Raw genomic sequence first — 16,693 nt, 5'->3', positions numbered from 1 at the left:
ATTGGTATGGATAGGTGGCTTAGAGAGAGTGAGCAGAAGGAGAATTGAAAAGGGCTGGTGGCACAATGGTTAAGTGCTCAGCTCCTAACTGAAAGGTTCGCAGTTTGAACCTGCCCAGTGGCTCTGTGGGAGAAGGACCTGGTGATCTGCATCTGTAAAGATTATGGCCCAGAAAACCCTATGGGGCAGGTCTACTCTGTCACACGGGGTTGCTGTGAGCTGAAATTTACTTGATGGCACCTAACAACAACCTGAGGAAAGAACTCAGGGGATGCACCAGCATTTCCAGATGGGCAGAAGAGGAGGATCCTGCAAACATGCCTGAGAAAGAGCTATCAAAAAGTTGGATAAGAATCAAGGGAGCATGGTGTCATGAGTAGGGCAAGTTTAAAAAGGGAATGATTCACAATGTAAAATGCCACTAAAAGGTCAAGTAAGAAAGATAAGAACAGAGAATGTCCTTACGGAGAAGGTATTTTTTCAAAGCTTTGAGTGGTGGAGGCAGAAGCCATGCGGTATGGTGTGAGGAGGCAGAAGCAGACTGTTCCTTCAATATTCTTGGTCTTAAACAGAGAAAGGGAGGGAGAATTTGCCGTAAGTGCATGTCAACCTGACAGCAACTAACAACAACAGATGAGTTAAGTCAGGTTTAATTCTGACTCAAAAATGACAAAGCTCTCTGGACACTGTTTTGTAGGAGAGAGTAATAATGCTGTCATTTTAATTGAATTAATAACATAGCTTTCTCCCTCCACACAATGTTTGTGGACAGTATGCCAGCGCTAATGAATAGAAATCTGTGCAGCGATGGAAATGTTCTGTGTCTGCGCTGTCCACGTATGGCGACTGACTATCATATTTGACAGTGCAGAACCATCTCCCATTTACTAGCTATGTACCTTTTAGCTGGTTTCAGGAGGCTCTTCCTTTGGACTGTCACAGCGCCACACTCAGACACACAACTGAGGAAGTAGTGCAGTACTTGCCAGGTGCCCTTATGCAGTGCCCAACCTGTACCTCTGTGTGCAGTGCCTCTGACAGGGATGACCCCCACAGGTGCCTCCAGAAGCTCTGTACCTTTACTTCTAAAACAAGAGAAAGCCCTGGCTCCATTCCCCAAAGAAGCCATCCCATCAAAGTGGGACCCATTCTTTCCCAAGTTACAAATCAATACTAAGAATCTTAGCTAGTGGCAAGAGGACATTCTTTGTGTTAGAATTCTTCCTGTATCCAGATCTTTTAGAACTGGGTGTCTGTTTTCTCATATTCCAGAGGCTGTAAATCAGCCAGTGTATTACTCATTGTGTTTAATGATTTATGGAAGAAAAAAAAAAAAACTTATTTGCACAAAACTTCTGAAACTGATGAGAGAAGGGAGCATAGTGGATAGTTGTCTGGTTGTTTCAGAAACCAGAGTACCACACACAGTACGGGATGGTTCCTGCTGTTCTGTTTGGTCCCAAATCTTTATTCTGGAAAATGAGGTAGAGTGGGGAAACCTGAATCTTCTAACATCTTTCTAGCTGTTTTTTTTCAGCAAGCAAACATTCATGGGACACTGATTTGCTTTTAATTCAGCTCCATCTGCACTGTATTTAATAGACATTACTCCCAGGTTCTTATAAATGGCTGACTATGATTCTTGGTTTCAGAGCCATTTTGAGTTTGTCTTTTTATTTGTCTTTATGTGTATTTTAACTGGAGTTGGGTGAGGACATGCGAGGAAATTTGGGTTGATATCCTTATTTGGAAGTCAGTTTATGACCATTTGCAGGATTTATTGATTTAACCACAGCTTTCGATCCTAATGAAATGTTTCTGGGTTGAATTGATTGATGTCAAAGATTTTTTACTTCAGTGTTTCTTAAGAGGACTGATACAGCCACCCTGAGAATGTTGTTGTTAGGTGCCGTTGAGCCACTTCTGAATCATAATGACCCTATGTGCAACAGGATGAAGCATTGCACAGTGCTGTGCCATACTCACAATTGTTGTTATGCCTGAGCCCATTGTTGCAGCCACTGTGTCAGTCCATCTCATTGAGGGTCTTCCTTTTTTCCACTAACCCTCTGCTTTACCAAGCATGACGTCCTTCTCCAGGGACTGATCTCTCCTGATAACATGTCCAAAGTATGTGAGACGTAGTCTCACCATCCTTGCTTCCTAAGGAATATTCTGGTTGTACTTCTTTCAAGACAGATTTGTTCATTCTTTTTTCTTTTGGTAGTCCCTAGTATATTTAATAATCTTTGCCAACACTATAATTCAAAGATACAAATTCTTCAGTATACCTTATTCATTGTCCAGCTTTCTCATGCATATGAGACGATTGAAAACACCATGGTTTGGGTCAGGCGCACCTTAGTCTTCAAGGTTTTCAAGGTAACATCTTTGCTTTTCAACACTTTAAAGAGGTCTTTTGCAGCAGATTTGCTCAATACAGTGCATCATTTGATTTCTTGACTTCTGCTTCCATGAGTGTTGATTGTGGATCCAAATAAAATGAAATCCTTGACAACTTCAATCTTTTCTCTGTTTATCATGATGTTGCTTATTGGTCCAGCTGTGAGGATTTTTGTTTTCTTTTTGTTGAGTGTAATCCATACTGAAGGCTGTAGTCTTTGATCTTCATCAGTAAGTGCTTTAAGTCCTCTTCATTTTCAGCAAGGAAGGTTGTGTCATTTGCATAACACTGTTGATGAGTCTTCCTCCAATCCTGATGCCCAGTTCTTCATCATATAGTCCAGCTTCTGGGATTATTTACTCAGCATACAGATTGATTAAGTATGGTGAAAGGATACAACCCTAATGCACACCTTTCTTGACTTTAAACCATGCAGTATCCCCTCGTTCTGTTCAAAAGACTGCCTCTTGAACTATGTACAGGTTCCTCATGAGAACAATTAAGTGTTCTGAAATTCTCATTCTGTGTGATATTATCCGTAATTTGTTATGATCCACACAGCCGAATGCCTTTGCATAGTCAATGAAACACAGGAGAATCATGTGACATATAGGAATTATCTTTTGATAGATCAAATTCCATTTCCTAATAATATAAAAACCTCTCTGGAGCCACATCCCTTAGCCTTTTTTAATTTAATTTTATAACTTGAAAAATTTTTATATGAATTAGATATTGCCTTTCCAGTGTAGCTATGGTATGATCTTATACTCATGACCATGAAATGAACTTAAGAAGGCTCAGATGTGTTGGCCAGCCCGTTTCTAAAAGAACTTGCTATTGACTTTGTCAAAACTAAAGCTGTTGCTTTTGGCAGACACCCTTCAGCATTCAAATGGACAATATTAAATAACTTCATTCCACTGGTCAATTCGTATAATGATGTGGTGGTTACATTTTGCAGTTCTCTTCTTCTTATGGACACACACTGGGATGGAGTCCTGCTCAAAATAAAATGTTCTTAGGAGCTTCACTGTGTGTGTGTGTTTTAATGGCCAAGGTTTATAAATGGTTAACACCTGCCCTCAACTTTTCTTCACTGGTCCATCGAGTTTCAGTTAAAGTGTTAACTGAATAAAAACCACTGCCGTTGAGTTGATTCTGACTCATAGCAACCCCATAGGACTGAGTAGAACTGCCTTATAGGGTTTTCAAGACTGTATATCTTTTTTTTTTACTTTATAACTACAGGAACATATATATATTTTTCTTTTTTTTTAATTGTCCTTTAGATGAAGGTTTACAGAGCAGACAAGTTTCTCATTGAACAATTAATACACATATTGTTTTGTGACATTGGTTGCCAACCTCACAAAATATCAACACTCTCCCCCTGTGGACCTTGGGTTTTCCATTAGCAGCTTTCCTGTCTCCTCCTGAAAGGCTGCAAATTTTTACGGAAGCAGACTGCCACATCTTTCTCCTGCAGAGCTGCTGGTGGCTTCGAATTGCCGACCTTTCGGTTAGCAGCAGAGCGCTTTAACCACTGCACCACCAGGACCTCTTATAAATGACTTAGTCTGGAATTATCTACTTTCTAGTTTTATCAAAGGCCATCTGAGGTAACTGATATTTTAAGTAGATAGTCTATGGAGTGGTTCTTACAGTGTGGTCCCTGGAGCAGCAGCATCAGCATCATGTGGGAACTTGTTAGTAAATGCAAGTTCTTGGGCCCACTCTGAACCCATGGTATCAGGAACTTAACGAGATGAGGCCCAGCAATCTGTGTTTGAACAAGCCCTTCACTGGATTCTGATGCATGCTAAAGTTTGAGAACCACTAATCTAATGCAGTAGTTAACATGCCTGGCGTTCAGCCTAGGCTCACTTTGGGCACGTATTGAAATGCAGATTCTTCAAGGGATATTTTTGGTTTAAGTTTTAAAGAAGATCTCAGGGCAATAGTTTCAGGGGTTCATCCAGCCCACATGGCTCCAGAAAGTCTGGAGTCCAAGAGAATTTGAAATTACGTTCTGCATTTTCCCCCTTTTGATCAGGATTCTGCTATAGAATCTTTGATCAAAATGTTCAGTAATGGTAGCTGGGCACCATCCAGTCTGCTGGTCTCATGGCAAAGGAGGAAGTTGTTCATGGAGGCAATTAGCCACACATTCCTTATCCTTCTTCAATCCTGACTCTCCTTATTCCTCTGTTGCTCCAGGCAAACAGAGACCAATTACATGCCTTTGATGGCTGCTTGCAAATTTTTAAGACCCTAGGCAAATAGTTTAACTTAACTAGTAAAAAATGTTTACCTTGAGCATTTTATGCTCTTTTAAGAACTATCTACATGGGAGCAAAGTTACGACAGCAACTTGAAAGATTAGATAGGAACCTTAGGGGGCAGTGAGTTTATGTTAATGGGGGCGTAACAACTCAGAAAAGAAGGGTGAGGGTGGTTGCACAACTCAAAGAATATAATCAATGTCATTGAATTGTACATGTATAAATGGTTGAATTGGTGTACGTTTTGCTGTGTATATTCTCAATAACAAAAATACAGATTCTGGTTCTCACTCACATAGTGTCCGATTCAGTAGGCCTGGGTAGGGCCAAGGAATCAGTATTTATACGTTTTATGGCACTACCTCCTTTGGGAACCTCTGTTCTCACCTTGTATCATGTTCGATCACTCAATACTTATATGTGTAGGATATATTTGTTTCCATATAAATGTCTTTATAGACCTCTAATTTAAGATAGTGGCATACAACCAGAGATTTGCTTCAGAATTACTTAAGGGAGACTTTAAAAATACAGATGTCTGAGTTCAACTAAATCAAAAGCTCAGATTAGGAAAGAGGAGAAATGTTGGTTTTGGTTTGTGTTTAAGTTTTGTGGGTGGTATATTATTCAAGAACTATGGATTTTATCTTCAGCTTTCGTTGAAGGTTGATAGGAGAAGAAATGGCCATATTAATATTTTTGTATGTTTTGTACCACATAGTAATTCTGACTAAGATTTAATAGAAGAAAATATTCTCTCTCTCCTGATAGTTCATATGCAACTCTTAATTGTCTCTTTTGTATTAGTTACCAGAGAAATTTTGTACTCAATTCTTGAAAGGCCCATTTCTCTAGCACACTTCAATCCATAACTCTTATTCTTTTATAACCTCTGTACCCTGACTGAAACTTGTTTGGGTACACGTGGGGTCCAAAAACTAAGTAAATAATGGAATATCTGCCCTTTGCTTTGAAATGGGCTTCTGATCTGGAGCACTTTTTCCAACTCTGAGTCCATGCCTCCTTTATGTCTTCCTCTCTATAATGGACATACTTCAGTTGTCAGTAGACTGCAAAAGAGTTAATGTTTCCCAATACCAGGCACTGACATAGGCAGTGGGGGAAATCTGGTTCATCTTGTTTCAAAATACACCGTACCTCAAATAAGTACAAACAGCTGCAATGTGGGATCAGGGCCAAAAGAAATCAGTGTGGCGTTATGAACTCCAGCTGAGAGGCGTTCATGTAACAGGGGCCTGAGATCAGGCTTCATAAGGAAACCATCAGGCCCCAGCAGGAGAAGGGTCCTTGCACCTCACCCCAGTCACTTCCACAGGCACTACTCAAAGAAACAAGTGGTTTTTTGGAGATGCTGCCTTTTCCTCAGTGGATTCAGCACCCACCGTATTCAGTCCCTTGCACTGAAAGTTGGAGAATTCTTGGACTACAAAATGTTCTAGCTCTGCTGCCTTCTCATTTTATCCTCAGGACTTGTCTTAAAACACACCAAGCCTGGCCCTTCAGCACTCTCCTTCCTCCTCAAGCCACAAGAAAATCTTGATCAGGTAGAAATTGTAGCCATGAAGCCTATTTGGCTGTTTCTTCTTCTCGCACATTTTTTGGGTAATATCAGTTCAGCAAAGCTTTTTTTAAAATTTAAGCTGATTCCTTTTGTACCATAATTCTCTTTCTAATGTTATAATGCTTCTTCTCCTCTTTGGGGTGGCTAGTCCATTCCACACTAGTTACAAGTTTTCTATATGACAGGCTTCATTCTGCACATTTGGATTTCTCCCCCTGTTTTTCTGAACATGTAGGACAGTATCTTCTAGGCTGGTGGTTAGAAGTCTTAAAAGTGGGGCCTGGCAGCTGTTTTTAGGTCTTTAACTGGTTTTTAGGTCATGCCTCAGGCACATGGGCTTTGTGGCTGCTTTGTGGCTTTACTATCTCTGTGTGGTTTATAAAAAGGCTCCTTTTCTCTCTCGTTTTCTGCTACTTTCTTGATAAACAGCTTGAACAATTGTTTTAAAAGGTGTGTACTATTACCTGTAAAACCCTTTCACAAAAATGAGTATGTTAATAGGGGAGGAACAAATCAGAAAAGGAGGGTGAGAATGGCTGTACAATTCTTAAAGAATGTAACCAATGTCACTGTATTGTACACATAGAAATTGTTGAATTGGTGTATATTATGCTGTGTATGTTTTTTTTTTTTTATGTATTTAACGACAATAAGAAAAGAAGAAAAAAAAAAGCCCTTTCATAAAAGCAAATCAGGAGTTTGAATATCATTCACTTAAGTTAGGGAGGGTTCCCTTTTCTGTTTTCATAGTTACTAAATCATTATGATTAGAGAAGAATCGTATAATTCCCTTTGGTTCAGTTTCCTGATTACTTAAATATTACTCATAGAATTGTTCTATTAAAAAAAATGAGGCCAGTCTTGCCTTCCTGACTTCTCAAGTTGGCAAAATCACGTATACGAATTCTCAGCAAACTGGAGTGTTTAAGTATCCTCAACCCAGCTGGGAATAATTCATCCTCTCACACGATCCTAGTGTTCTTTAGGCTTACCCCTGTACTTACTGTTTTAAAGAAGTATGTTGTAAAGAGGTTTGCCAAGAGGGACTTCAGTGGGGAAGAATGGTGTGTCCTGGGAACAAGAAAGGAAATAAATGCCTCATTTTTCCCATGGTGAGGTAGATACTAGGATTATATTCAACAGGTATTATTATTTTTTTCACTCAAAAGTTTGTGCAGAAGGTATAAGTCTAGATTTCGACTGTATGCTAATGTTTTTAAAGTTAACTTTTATCTTCATCTTAATTAGAGGTTAGTGAAGGAAACTAGGTTTCTTATTTGGCTCTTGAACTTAGGAAATAAACAAAACCTTCATATTTTTGAATAGCACATTGTGAGCCAAACAACATCTGGAAGAGATTATTCTCACTGGTAGGCAGGAGAAATTTCATAATCTACTATTTTCAAAGAACATGGTACCTTGTCACATTTCCCCCACATCCTGGGAACAGAAGTACTTATGATCATGTTGCTGGAGCATCTGCCTTTTACCGGTTGGTGTTGAATGTAAATATATTTCTCTAATACTATAATGTTTCTTTAACTTTTGAAAATACAGCAAAACTTGGTGATATGATGCTGCCCACACTGTTTACTGTGGTCCAGGCTTCTCCAGTTTCCAAAGACCCATTTGTCTGTTGGCAACATGCCTCATATACTTTGTGATTTGTCTGAGATGTCTTTTCCTGTCTTCTCTAAAATCAGGCGCATGTGTTGTCCGGGATAGCATCTTCTAACTAGATTAAAAAATTTTTTATTAAATTTATTCTTGGACATGTCTGTTCTTATGGTTAGTAGTAACACATGAACACCCTCTTCCAGTTGAAAGCATTTTAAAAACATTATATTTTAGATGATGGTGCTTCTCCTCCTTCCCTTTCCTACCTTCCCCTCTCTTTCCCTGCTCCTCTCTCTCCCTTTCCCCTCCCTCTTCTTCGAGTCTTCTACCTCCTCCTCTTCCCCTGCTCTCAACCTTACAGAAAAGTTACAAGTACGGTAGAAAAGGGCAAAGAACCTATCCGTAGAATTTGTAGTGACGTCATCTCCCTTTTTCTTAATAACAATAACTTGTGTCTTCCCTCTTTTCTTCCTGGCCAGTCTGGTTAGAAGGTTAGCAATCGTATGAAATTTCTCAGAGAAACAGCTTTTGGTTTTATTGTTTTTCTACCTTTTGTTTTATTATGATCTGCTCTGACCGTTACTGTTTCCTTTGTACTAATTAGATCATCTTTTTCTAGTTTCTGATGATAGAAGTTGAGGTTATTTATTTGAGGCCTTTCTTTTCTAATATAGTAGGCATTTAGTTCTGTTACTCTGTCCTTAGGTTCTCCTTTAATGGCATCCCCCAAATTTTAATATGTTTTGTTTTCATTTTCATTCAATTCAAAAAACTTGCTAGTTTTCTCTATTTCTATTTGATCCGTAAGGAATTAAAAAAAAAAACAAAAACTCATTGCCATCTGTTCCGATTCATAGCGACCCTATAGGGCAGAGTAGAACTGTCCCATAGGGTTTCCAAGGAGTGCCTGGTGATTCGAACTGTGGACCCTTTGGTTAGGAGCTATAGCTCTTAATCACTACACCACCAGGGCTTCCATAAGGAATTTAGAGATAATGTTATTTAGTTTTCCAGCTGTTTGGTGATTTTCCAGAAATCTTTCTGTTATTGATTTCTATTTTAATTCCATTGCGATCGGAGAGCATACTTAGTCTAACTTGAATCCTTTTATGTTTATTGACACTTGTTTTACGGCCCAGCATATGGCCCATCTCAGAAAAATGCCTTTTTGCACTTGAGAAGCATGTATATTCTGTTGATGTTGGTTCAAGTAGTCTCTATACATCAATTAGATGAAGTTGGTTGATAGTGTTGTTCAACTCTTTTATATCCTTGCTGATTTTTTTTGTGTACTTGTTCTCTCAATTAGTGACAGGGGTATTGAAATCTCTGACAGTAATTGTGGATTTTCCTATTTCTCTTTGCATTTTTATTAGTTTTTACTAATAAGGTGTTATTAGACATGTGAACATATAAGATTGTTATGTCCTCTTGATGAACTGACTTCTTCGTCATTGTGGAATGACCTTCTTTATCCCTGGTAATATTTTTTGCTCTAAAACCTACTGTATCAGGTGTTAGTATAACCTCTCTAGCTCTTTTTGGTATTTAATATTAGCCTGGTCCATCTTTTTACTTTTGAAGTATTTGTGTCTTTATATTTAAAGTATAATTCTTGTAGGCACATATAGTTGGGTCTTGCTTTTGTTAATTGTGTGACAGTATCTGCCTTTTAACTGGATCATTTAGACCATTTGTATTCAATGTGATATATATATGTATGTTCCTAATCCACCAGGCGCTCCTTGGAAACTCTATGGGGCAGTTCTGCTGTGTCCTGTAGGGTCGCTATGAGTCGGAATCGACTCCACAGCACTGGGTTTGGTTTTTTGTTTTTTTTTTTTTGGTATATACATATGTTATATGATTAGGTTTAAGTCTGTTATCTTGCTTTTGTTTCTATTTGTCTCATCTGTTCTTTGTTTTTTTTTTTTCCTCTTTTTCTGGGATTTGATAGTTTTTGTATTTTCATTTTCGTTGACATATTAGCTGTAATTTTTTGTTTTTAGTGGTTGATTCAGGGTTTATGTTGTTGTTAGTTGCTGCGGAGTTGATTCCAACTCATGGTGACCCCATGTGTGCAGAGTAGAACTGCTTCATAGGGGTTTTCAAGGCTGTGACCTTTTAGAAGTAGATTGCCAGGCCTGTCTCCCAAGGTGTCTCTGGGTGGATTTGAATTGCCAGCCTTTGGGCTAGTAGTCACGCGTTTAACCATTTGCTCCACCTAGGAACCTTCAGGGTTTATAGTCAGTTTTAATTTATCATAGATTACTTCGAAGTGATCTATCTCCCCATGTATTATGTAAGAGCCTTACAACAGGATACTTACCTTTTCCCCTCTAAGCTTTCTTTTTACTTTTACCTGTCTAATAAATCCTATAATACATCATTATTATTTTTGTCAGCTACTTTTTAAAAACATCTTTATCAAGATATAATTCACATGACTTATAATTCAACCATTTAAAGTGTACATACAATTCACTGGTTTTGGTGTGCTTACATAGTTATGCGACCATCACCACAATCAATTTTAGAACATTTTCTCTCTCCAAAAAGAATCCTCATATCCATTACAAGTCACTCCCTACCCTTCTCCCTCATTTCCCTGAACCCTAGGCAACCACTAATCTATTTTCTGTCTCTTTAGATTTGGCTATCCTGGACTTTCATAAAAATGAAATAATACAAATTTGGTCTTTCTGACTGGCTTATTTCACTTAGCATGATGTTTTCAAGGCTTATTCATATTGTAGCATGTATCAGTACTTCATTCCTTTTTATGGCTGATTAATATTCCATTGTATGGATATACCACATTTTAGTTACCCATTGATGGACATTGGAGTTGTTTCTACTTTTTGACTACTATGAATTATGCTGCTATGAACATTTTAATACAAGCTTTTGAGTGTACGTACATTTTCAATTCTCTTGGGTATTTGCCTAGGAAAGGAATTGCTGGGGTCATATTGAAACTCTATATTTAATATTTTGAAGAATCGTTAGGAAGTTTTCCACAGTGGGTGCACCATTTTGCATTCGTACCAGCAATGTACGTGGGTTCCAGTTTCTCCACATCCTTGCCGATACTTGTTATCATCTCTCTTTTTGATTATAGCCATCCTAATGGTTGTGGTTCTGATTTTCATTTCCCTAATGGCTGATGATGTTGAGCATCTTATCATGTGTTTATTAGTCATCTGTTATCATCTTTGTAGAAACGTTCAGATTCTTTAAAATACCCATTTTAAAGTTGGGTATTTGTCTTTTTATTATTGAGTTGTAAGAATATTTTTTTTTAATATTCTGAATGCAAGTCCTTCATAGATCAAAAGTTAAGACATTGTGAGACTTGGAATATGGAAAGAAATAGGACAGCAGTAAGTTTGTCCCTTACCCAAAGAATAATTCTTCTAATTCTCCTACATTTCAAGATGATTTTATCAATCCTCTTAGTTGACTTGTCCTTCCTTCACCCCTAAAATGTAGGTTCCATCATTATTTTCTTGCTTTTACCTTTGGTGAATGATTACATTCACTTGAATTCCTCATCTTTTCTCTAACTCAGAAATCTGTGATTCAAGCTTGTTCTGGTTCACTGTTCTTAACCTACAGATCTTTTTCCATTTTCTTAGCATTATGTTATAACACAAACTAGCTTGATCCTGAAACAGGGTGTAGCCAATACATCCTTTACAGTAGTAGTAATACCTGTTCTGAGAGTATGCCACAAATTGTGTTTTATAATCGTGCCTGACAAGTTTCAGGGTAGCATCTCTTCCCATCAGGAAGACCATTATAAAGTGAAAACTGTGTACCTGTCCATACAGTCTTTGAAATCAAGAAAATGAGTTTATTTAAAAACATTTTGACCCGTTTTCTAAGTTTTTAAAACAAAAATATATAAAATAGTATGATCGCAGTACTTGGGCTTCTCTTTCTACAGCCAGCATGAGAAGGATGTGGTAGGAATATTCCCTACTTTGAATGCATCAGCTGAGTGCCATATGAAAAAAGCGGTAGGCTCTTAGGCCAAATGTGAAATAAAAGCTCTGAAATGAAAAGCTGGAGAAGCAAATGGAAAAACTGATCCTATGTGTGGAAAAGGAAAGATTGAAGAACACGAAATATGTTGTCTTCTGTGAGTAGTATACTGAAACAAGATCTCGGCCTGATACTTTGAGGGAGAAAGTTTGTGCAGTCACAGGTGGAGACTGTATTTTAAAACAAAACATGAGGAACTTATTTGGTATCACAAGTGCTTTTCTAATGTCTGATGTAACTCTGCATGTGAGGCAAATGGGCTCTGAAAGTGATCACAGCATTCTTCATCCTTGCTGGACCATTTGCCTCACATTTTTTGGGAGACCGTGGTGAGGATAAAGAGCCCAGATAAAAAAAAATGTAGCGTGTCTGTTCCTTTGTCATCTTGTTCTCCTCTTTCTCTTTCCTTTTTAGTTCTTTAAGCTAGAAGATTTCAGTTTTTCAACTTTAGTAATAAAACAGTTTTAAATGACCCCTTCCTCAAAAGGTAGAGAATTGTCTCCTTCTTTGGGTTATTTCCTGGAATTTTTAGCTTAGCTCATTAGAGTTACATGTGTTTTAATCGTATAACTTTTCTTTTGATAATTGCAATAGCTGTATTATTATTTACTTTTTGTAACCATTATTAGCGTGGGTATTCTGTGTTTACCTGGATTGACTGGATCGTTAGCCTGCTCATACCAAGGCTTGCCTGAGCACTTTATCACATGATTAGTTGCATTATGTCATCAAGTAGTTATTTCAGGGTGAAAAAAAAAATCCTGATTATTTTATATCTAAAAATGCCTTGTTCTTGCTGTTGCAAATATATGAAAGCTTGGCTGAGCGTAGATTTTTTTAGTCATTCCATATTTCTGACAACACCTTGAAAGTTGTTCATTTGTCTTGTCATCTGTTGTGGCCAGAAAGATGCTGTGTCTAGTCCAAGTTTTTTCCCTTATGATTTGACTTTTTCCTACTTGATTTTTTATGAGAATTCTTTTAACTCTTGAAATTTAGTAACTTAACAAGCCAGTGGTTCAGTCGTGAATCACGTATTCCATATCTTTCCTAGAGTGTGGCAAGCAGCTTAAACATTCAAATTTTATATCTTCTTTTAAGGAAAGTTTACTTTTATTTTATTGTTAAATATCTTCTGTCCCATTTATTCTCCTCTGACATACCGATTATCATTATGTTGAATGTCTCTTTTCTTTGTCCCGTATGTTCAATCTCTATTCTCTGTGCTCCGTATTAATCATTTCTAATCAGTCTAGACACTTCCATTGTTTCGAAATTTTCGTCTGTACTGTGTGATGTTTCTAAGCCAATATTCCATGCATCAACTTGGTTTTCTGCAGAGGTACATCTGTCCATTGTACTTTGAAGATTTTTGTTCCAGGAGTATTTTTTTTTCCCCTTATATTCCTTTATTGTGTTTTTTTTTTAAATCAAAGTTGTAAATGTTTGTAATTTAAAGTTTCAAACAGCTCTATGAGGCTTGTTCCCTCCCCTTCCTACATTTTTACCTTTACCCTAGCTACCACTTTCAGCTGTTTCATTTGGTATTTGTATTTGCATCGCTATGATTTTTATTCCTACTTTTTATGATATTTCAGTTCCCATATGGAAGGTGTACCATACTTACACTCTCATGCTATACCTTGTCTTGCTAATATAGTTCTGTCATTATTCGGTGTTAATGTAATTATGACTTTGTAAATATTGGTCATTTCTTGCCTTCTGTGCACAAGACCTGGGTTTAATTCCTGGCCAATGCATAGCCACCATCTGTCTGTTGGTAGAGGTTTGCATGTTGCTGTGATGCTGAACAGATTTCAGCAGCTTCCCGACTAAGACAGACTAGGAAGAAAGGCCTAACAATCTATTTCAGAAAAATCAACCAATGAAAACCCTACGGACCACAGCAGTCCGATCTGAAACTGATCACGGGGATGGTGCAGGATCCAGGAGCATTTTGTTCCATTGTGCATGGGATTGCCATGAGTTAGCAGCAACAAATATCATTCATAGCTGAGCCATGTAGAATTCTATGAATCTTTTTCCTTTTCTGCCAATTTTTGTTCTTTAAGTTAATCATCCTTTTTTTATGTTTGTTTAGTTTTCTGTGTGGTTATTACTTATTCAACTCCAAACTCTATCAATTATAGAAATCTACTTTCAATATTTTTGGGGGGGGGTTACTTTCAATATATTAAGATAGATCAACTCTTTTGTCAGGGTTACTTTTTGAGTCTTCTCACCTGTCAGCTACTGGTCTACCTTCACAATTATGTCAGGAATTCTCTTTGTTTTTCTCCAGGATGGGACTGTTCTTTTCTGGATCACATGTCTTTCTTATTTTCCTCTCTATCTTGGAGGACTGTATCCTCCAATAGAATTATAGGTTGTAAATCACTTCACTCGTTGCTCCTTTGTTTTCTAGCTTTCAAGTTTGCTGTTGAGAAGTCCAAAGACCTTCTTATTTTTAACACTTTTTATAAAGTGCCCTGGTGGTGCAATGGCTAAATTCTTGAATGCTACCTGAAAGGTTAGCAGTTCAAACCCGATCAGCGGCTCTGCTGGAGAAAGACCTTGTCATCTAGTCTCATAAAGATTACAGCCTAGAAGACCCTACAGGACAGTTCTACTTTGCCACATGGGGTTGCTATGGGTTGGAATTGACTCAGTGATAGCAACAACAAAAACAACACTTTTTATATAATTCCCCCATTCTGATAGCTTATAGGATATTTTATTTTATTCCCAGAGCTTAAAAATCTCACAGTGATGTTGGGCGTATTAAAATCCATTCATATTCACAGGTAGGCACTCAGTGGGCCCTTATAATCCACAAGTTTATGACCTACCATTCTAGAAAATGTTTTCAGTTATTTTTTTCACCTCCATTTCCTTTACTCTTTCATTCTGGAATGGCTTTTATTTGGCTATTAGACCCTCCTGACTAGTCCTCTAGCTTTCTTATTTTTTCTATTTTCCCATGGGTTTTTTTTTTGGCTGTACTTTCAGAGCAAATTCCTTAACTTTATATTCCAACCTCGTATTGACTTTTGAATTATCAATTTTTAAGCATCCTTTCTGTTTTGATGGGTACAGCATCTTCTTGGTGTTACTATTGCTAAGTCTTTATTTGCTCAGGTACCAGGGAGAAGAATCTTCCATCTCAATTTTAGATGGTATGAGGCTGGCAGCAGGAATAACTACCAAGAAAGGCAATGTAGAGCTTTTCCCTGGCCTTCCAGTATCTCATATTCTTGTTCTGCAAGTTTGACATTGAGTTTTTTTCTATTTGGCCCCTGCCAGACTGTATAGTTCCCTACAGAAGGATACACAAGTTTCAAGTCTGAATTTTTTTTTTCCATTTGATTGAAATTTTTGTCCCTTTGCAACAGTTTTCTAAATCCTTGAGAATAAATTTATCCCCTCTTGGCTTCCACATTGATGGCTACTGTTTTCCTTTAGTATGTTTTGTTCATTTGTTTTGGGGATGGAGGCTTTACAATCTTTGCCCATGCAGCTCTCCTCCCCACCCCCGAGTTCTGGCTCATGTTCTGCTTCACTCATTTTATTTTCTCCTTTATTCCTGTGTGAAGTTCATGGCCTTCATTCGAGTTTATTCTTCAGATTTTTATTTTTTAGTCTTTTGGTTAATGCAAACTCTTTTCTGATTTCATATTTCTTTTTGTGACTGCCTGTCCTGTTTTCAAAGATGCTGCGATGACTAAATGGGCACAGCAACCCGGGGCGAGGACTAGAAGGTAGGAGGGAACAGGAAAGCTGGTAATAGGGAACCCACGGTCAAGAAGGTAGAGTGTTGACATGTCATGGGGGTTGTTAACCGATGTCAAAAAACAATATGTGTACTAACTGTTTAATGAGAAACTAGTTTGTTCTGTAAACCTTCATCTAAAGTACAATAAATAATAATAATAATAATAAAAGATGCTGCTATGTCCTCAGGAATTTTATGAACGTGAATTAGAATTTTTTTTTTAGTTTTCTTTTTATATCGTATATCAACTTCTTAAACATTTGCTGTGATACTAGAGCTATCCCTTCATCTAAGCTATAATATGTTTCATTTGCATGATGGATTTGGATTTTCCCTGTTGCTTGTTCTTAGAGAGGGAAGCCTGTGCATATTCAGTATCAGGTGTTGCTCTGTGTTCTTTCAAGAGACTAATATGAGTCACTGTTTGACTCAAGTCCAGATAAAGAAAAAGGTTAAATTTGTAGAAGATTAATTTACCAATGAGAAATTCATTTTCCTTGGAAGCTGAGGAGGGAGACAGCACCAGATCCAGAAATAATCAAAGGGAAATTTGCCTGAGAACCACGGAATTTCTTTTCAGTGTTTGGTGTGGCACTTAGTAATTAGCAAGGGCATTGTCACTTGGCATGGCTGCCCATGTCAGAAGCCAGCTGGTTGTGTTTTATTCTGCCACACACTTTCTGGGGCAGTCATCTTGGCCACGTGTAAATCAGAAGTAAACACAGCCAGAGATTACTTTTTTGATTTGCCCCTGGAGCCAGGGACACTTTTTTGAGGAGTCAGTGTATTCTAAATGTACCCAAACTTTTCCCAGGCTTACCGCACCCTCAGCTTTCTGAGCTAGGGGTATTGTTATGGGTTTATTTGCTTATATTCTTTCCAGGCAGTTGCAGTTTCACACAAAGGTAGCCTTAGTCCTTCTCTCAATCTCCCGTGTTAATTCTTTCCAGCATATCTTTCCTGTAGGACCAAGCAGTATTTCATAC

At 37.9% G+C, this 16,693-nt stretch overlaps 1 protein-coding gene across 6 annotated transcripts in view; it reads left to right on the top strand.

Annotated features, from left to right (window-relative positions):
* Nucleotides 1-16,693, top strand: part of LPAR1 (lysophosphatidic acid receptor 1) — a 139,724-nt gene that overhangs the window by 31,286 nt on the left and 91,745 nt on the right. Inside the window, exon 1 of one of the 6 annotated variants that reach the window (XM_049896874.1) lies at nt 5,251-6,254. The exons of 3 other annotated variants lie outside the window; for them this stretch is intronic. The gene's annotated coding sequence lies outside the window, so the exon portion shown is untranslated. Of the gene's footprint in view, nt 1-5,250; nt 6,255-7,526; nt 7,777-16,693 lie in introns of those variants that run through there. 2 more of the 6 variants (XM_049896877.1, XM_049896878.1) reach the window with 2 other exon arrangements.

This window comes from Elephas maximus, chromosome 9, assembly GCF_024166365.1.
Source record: "Elephas maximus indicus isolate mEleMax1 chromosome 9, mEleMax1 primary haplotype, whole genome shotgun sequence".
NCBI lineage: Eukaryota > Metazoa > Chordata > Mammalia > Proboscidea > Elephantidae > Elephas > Elephas maximus.
This window is presented reverse-complemented; position numbering and strand designations above follow the sequence as displayed.